The sequence below is a fragment of the Bidens hawaiensis genome, unplaced genomic scaffold (assembly GCF_021521415.1).
Source record: "Bidens hawaiensis isolate Kalapana, Puna unplaced genomic scaffold, B.hawaiensis_p1.1 tig00018403_1, whole genome shotgun sequence".
NCBI classification, from domain to species: Eukaryota; Viridiplantae; Streptophyta; class Magnoliopsida; order Asterales; family Asteraceae; genus Bidens; species Bidens hawaiensis.
In genome coordinates, this window is record NW_027492774.1 from 328,448 (window position 1) to 334,447 (window position 6,000).

Sequence of the window (6,000 nt, forward strand, 5' to 3'; positions counted from 1 at the left end):
CAATCTTGGAGTTTCAAACAATATAGTTCTCGACGTTCCCGCCATGCGGGGATGTTATTCCCGTTTCCGCAAGCATGGCCCAGAAGATCCTTCTTGGTTTGAATTCCCTGCGGAGTGCTAAGTATGTGAAGGGTTTTGCCTAGACACTGTACCCGCACTCATCTTACGGTTACTTCCAAGGTATTCCTGGCGTCAATTTCCTGCGGGTGCTAAGTATGTGAAGGGTTTTGCCTTAACACTTTACTCGCACATGTCTTATAGTTACTTGGTTTCCAAGGTAAGGGGTATTTACCCGCTTTTGAATCTTTTTGAAATTTTGAAATTCGAAGAGTTGGTGAAAGGATAAGAACAGTCCAAACTATTGAAACGTCGTCCGACGGTTTCTTCTGACAGTGTCAGGACGTGCAGGAAGTTATGACGACGTGACAGTATATGGTCATTCCAGGCGCTTTTTCAGGCGCGTGGGCGCGAATTTTCGGGCGCGTGGCCGCGAAATTACTGGCACGCGTCCTTTCAACAGCTGTTGCCAGCTTGCTTTTTGCCACGTGTCATAGTTTCGTTGCACCTGCGATTTCTCTCTCTTCCGCATTAAATTCATCGCATTAATTGCGATTAGTATATAAAGGGGGAGAGGGTCCTTTGTAATCCACACTTTCACTTTTCTCTTCATCTTCAAAACGATTTCCGGCGAATACTCACCTTTTCAGTCGAGCATTCTCTTGAAATCGTTCTCTTTTACATACCTGCAAGATGTCTTCTCATGATCTTGAGGCTACAGCCCAGGAGGCTGGGGTGTACACCGATGACAAGAGTACTGCTGGCGAGTGCCAGTGTGCTCTGCCTGTCGATCTATATCAGTACATCGTCAGGAAGTTCATGCTCGAGTCTCTCGAGCCTGAGTTTCCTGAACCTCATCAGACGGTGTATGATGCCCCCAGAGGCAAGATCGGGGTATATGCTGCATTCTTTGTCTATGGGAATCTTAGGTTCCCGTTGACAAAGTTTGTGTACCGTGTCCTAGAGAGGCACGGTGTACACCTGACCGAGGTGCACCCGATGGCGATCGCGAAGATTCGCCACTTCGAGTGGGTGTGCCGGATTCTGGGCATTGAGCCCTTCGTCGACCGCCTGATGACCTTCTACTCTTGGAGGTGCATCCAGGGGTGGTATACTCTGATAACCCGGATCAAGGGTTTGAAGATTTGCGCAACCGAGCGCAGTCTTCGTTCATGGAAGCGGGAGTTCTTTTTTATCTCCGCTCGCGCCATCCCCCTTGCCATGAAGTTCAAGAATGGGCAAGCACTCCCCAGCCTTCACGCCTCCAACTACCAGGAGGCGGAATGGTTTTCAAAGATATCCCGAGTCCAATCTCCGGTTTACCGCTTTGCGGAGTCCGGGATGGTGATGCTCGGGATGAGCCGGGTGTGGAAGGATGCGGATGCGCAAAAGATCCCGATCGTCCTTGAATACGGTTTGAACTCTGTCCCTTACGGTATGCTCTGTCTTCTTTGTTTATATATGTTTGTCTTCTAACTGTTTTGTCTTTTATTTCAGAGGGGAACGACTTGCAGTCACTCCTGTATCCGCGGGAGGCTGATAGTCCCGCTCGGATGGGTACTCGTGCTCTAGATGAGAACGAGTTGCCCATCCTTGCACAGACGGCGGATTGGTTCGTGGAGGTCTACCCGCCAGGCCACGAGATCCTGAGCGCCAGGCGGCCAGGTAAGGCGTTATTCAACCCTCGACCCCTCAATGTTGAAACCTCTGCTGGAATTCCTCTAATCCTGTGTTCTGATGAGGAATCCGCAGATGGTCCTTCGTTGGTGCGGAAGAAGAAGGCTGCCGGCGGGAAAGGGAAGGCGAAGGTGGCCTCCACTGCCGATCCGGTGCCTCGGTCTGATTCAGAGACCGAGAGCGAGGAGGTGGCGGGGAACCCCGGTGGTGATAAGACCACTGCTCCGGAGGCTGCGACGACTGTCACCTCCGGAGAGCCCAGAAAGACAACGGTGAGCGGCGTGAAGAGGCCGGCTCCATCGGGTTCATCCCCGCCTGTCCGCACTTTCAGGCTCAAGAAAACCCGTAAGTACAAACTTTATTTTTAACTTCATAGCATTCCATCATTAATACTTATCTTCTTTGTGCAGGCGTGGATGCTACCGCATTCCGGGGTGAAGCGGGGAGGAGTACCTCCGGACCCATGACGGTAGGCTTGGTCAGCCTACCTGAGGCGACGACCCAGGCGGCTGCGCCTGCGCCTGCTTCCGCTGGTTCAGTTGGTCACTCCGTTAAGCCAACTGTTTCAGCTGTGATGACATCACCGCCGGCTGTCAGTGCCATATTTACCGCATCTTTCACTGAGCCGGCGGTTACTTTTTCCGCGGACTCCGCAGCGGCGACCACGGTTGTGAGTTCACCTACAGTGAGTTCACCTCCGTTGGTTTCTACTACCGTGGCGGCCTTCACCATGCCTCCTCCGTCATCGGCAACGACGGCCGATCCTTCAGGTATGCATGGGGCTTCTCGCCAACCTCTGCCTCCTTCCCATCTACCTAATCTCTTGGACGGATTTCCCTTGGGTTCAGGTGATGGGTTTGGCGGTTATCGGCCTGTTGTTGACCCTACAGGTGCGTAGGGTTCTTTTGGCCTCTTTTTTTTTTTTATTTATATCATCTTTTCCTAACTGCCTTTTGTTTTTTTTGCAGTGTCGGATTCCAATGAAGTGTATGTTCCACGATGGAACATCCGCCGAGGAACAACCCTTTGCACACCTGTGGAATGCGTGGAGTGGGCTCGTCACGCAGCTCCCAGTGGTGCGTTGGGGGAAGCCATGGCTAGCTACCAGGAGGGTAGGCTAACCAATGAGCTTCGGGTTCTCCTGGCCCGGATGCAGCCGCGCGTCGAGCTGCTTTGTCGTGAAAACGACAAGTTAAAAGCAGCTCGAATCCAAGAAGTAGCTCAGGCGCGGGCTGTCCGGGAGGAGAATAGGAGGCTCTCCGCGGCTGCTGCGGAGAAGGAGAATGCGTTCAAGGCCCTTGAAGTTGAAGTTCAGGCCCGTCTCGAGGCCCGTTCCAAGGCTGCCCAAGCTGTTAACGAATAGCTTCGGCTGGCTAAGGAAACTGCTAGGAACGCAACTGAAAGGGCCACCAAGGCTGAAGCTGTTGCTGAGCCTCTACGCCTCGAGAATGAGGAACTTAAAGCTAAACTAGAGGCGCTCCAACAGGCTCATGATGCCTTGGCGATGGAAGACGCGAAGAAGCTTCAAGAGATCCTGGACCAGAGGGGGGTGCTTGACCAGACTGAGCGGAAGCTAAAGGGCGTTGAAGAGGCTGCGGCTAAAGAAGTGTTGCTTGCCAACCTTAACCAAAGTGAAGCCGAACGCGCCCGTAACCAAGCTCAAGCCGCCCTCCAAGAGGCTCTGGTTGCCAAGGAATGGCTTCTTCGAGAAGCGTTGTCCCAGGTAAGTTTAACTTCATAATGTCTTTACGCTTTTCTTTGTAAATAGAAAAGGTTTTAATACTTGTATTTTTTCTTTTTTGTAGGTTGTGCATCGGGTCTTCACAGAGACGTCTTATGACGATGCTATGAGCGCAGCCCTCAACGCTTCTCATGAGGATGGGGAAAAGGCCGGCTTCCTGCTTGGTCTAGGGTTTGTTGAGAAAGGCATCCCGCCTTCCAACTTCCCTTTGTATGATGTGGATACTGAGGCTGTTTATGACCAAGCAGTGAATCAGTATGCCGCCTTCCCGCATCCGGTGGTGGAGAAGGTAAACGAAGTCGCTGCTGCTGATGATGGGCTAGCTATCCTTAAAGCTTTCCTTGAACCGCCACGCTCTTCTGATGGTGCGGGTCCAAGTGGAAGTGGTCCTGAAGCTTGATCCTGAAGATCCCTTTCCACCATTAGCGTAGATTTTTGTTTTTGTATAGCTTCTTTTTTATGCGGGTATGCACCCAGCAATCTTTGTAATATTTGAATTTTGATGGAATAAAGATTGTGTTAATTCCTTGCCTTGTTTATTTTACGCATGTTTTGATTTAACTTAGCAATTTCTTTAGTACTTAGATAAGTTAACTTTTTAACGTGGCAAATTATAAGTTTGTTTCGCTTCCTCTTTCATGATTGTGCGGGTAAGACCGTCACTTACACTTAGTAGGATGGCTTAACTTTACTTATATCTGACCTGCGTGGAAGTTTTCCTCATCTTTTCCTTTGAAATTTTCTAAGTGTTTAGAATAAGTTAAACTTTGAACGTGGTAGATAATAGGTTTAAGTTTTGCCTCCTTGTTCGTGATTGTGCGGGTAAGACCGTCACTTGCACTTAGGATGGCTAAACTTTGCCTACATCTGACCTGCGTGTAGGTTTTCCTTTTGAAATTTTTACCGTTTTGTGTTTATGCGGGTTTTGCCGCCTTCCACACGTAACGACTTACTTCTTCCCATATTTATGCGGTGAATATCGGCACATCAGTGTGGGAAGTTCATAAGTATAAAGGTAAAGCTATCAACACATTGTGAAAGGAGAATCATTTCCATTAGAAGTGGCCCTAGGCCTTTTCTTTACAAGTTTGGAATTGATCTACATATAACATTTGCGTAATTGAGCTCCATTCCATGTTCTTGAGATGGGAGTGCCATCGAGCCTTTAGAGCCGGTACGCGCCCTTTCCCAGAACTTCTTTGATAATGTATGGCCCTTCCCAGACCGGGGCCAGTTTTCCTGGGCGTTGTTGGTTCGAAGCCTCGTTGTTACGCAGTATGTAGTCTCCTATATTGAAGTTGCAGAGTTTTACCCGCGTGTTGTAGTACTTTTGCATTTGTCGCTTGTAGTTCTCTTCACGCACTGCTGCTAAGTCTCTGCGTTCCTCGGTTAGCATAAGGTCTAACCGTCTTTCCGCATCATTGTCTTCTGGCTGAATCAAGACCCTTGGTGAGGGTAAACCAATTTCGACCGGGACCATGGCTTCAGTGCCATAAGTGAGACTGAACGGGGTTTCTCCCGTACTGGCCTTTTTCAGCGTTCTGTTTGCCCAAAGGACGTGCGGAAGCTCGTCCACCCAGCCGGATCTGTGTTCCAAGAGTCTTTTCTTTATGCCTTCGACGATGCTCTTATTTGCTCTTTCTACCTCACCATTACCCTGCGGGTGCGCCACTGAGGTAAAAGTGTGGGTGATTTGAAGTTCTTCCAGCCACTTTTGTAGCTTCTTGTCAGCAAAGTTGGTGCCGTTATCGCTCACCAAATTCTGTGAAAGTCCAAAACGACAAATAATAAATTCCCAAATAAATTTTTTGATATGTTTCGCGGTTGTTTGGGCTAAGGGTTTTGCTTCTATCCACTTGGTGAAGTAGTCGATGGCTACCACTAGGAACTGAACATTTCCTGCTGCTGTAGGAAATGGGCCTGTCACATCGATGGCCCACTTCTGAAATGGCCATGCAGAGGTGACTGGAACAAGTTCATTCTTCGGGCGATGCGTGTTGGGTGCGTAGAGCTGACAAGACCTGCACTTTCTGATGTATGCCAGCGCATCTGTATGCATCCCCGGCCAAAAGTATCGCGTTGTTTAGCTTGGCTACAACAGCGCGTGGACCTGCGTGTACTCCACAGATGTCTTCGTGTACTTCCCTTAGGAGGTAGTCAGCATCTTGGTTGTCCACACATCTTAAGAGTGGGCCAAGAAAGTTACGTCTGTATAGGATGTCATCGATGAGTTGATAATTCAGTGCTTTACAGCGTAGTTTTCTTGCCTGTGTTTTTGACTCTGGTAGTGTACCTGCCGCAAGGTATTTTATTATTGGTGTCATCCACGTTTCTGTGCCGGTTTGGATGACACAAATTTCCTTATGCGGGACCGAAGGTGCCTCGAGGAGTTCAATGCGGATGTCCTTTCCCAAGTGGGTGAAGGCTAATGATGCAAGCTTGCTTAACGCATCCGCAGATTTGTTTTCACTACGCTTGACGTGTATGACTTTGCAATCGTTAAAATCGCGCATAAGGGTTTTTGC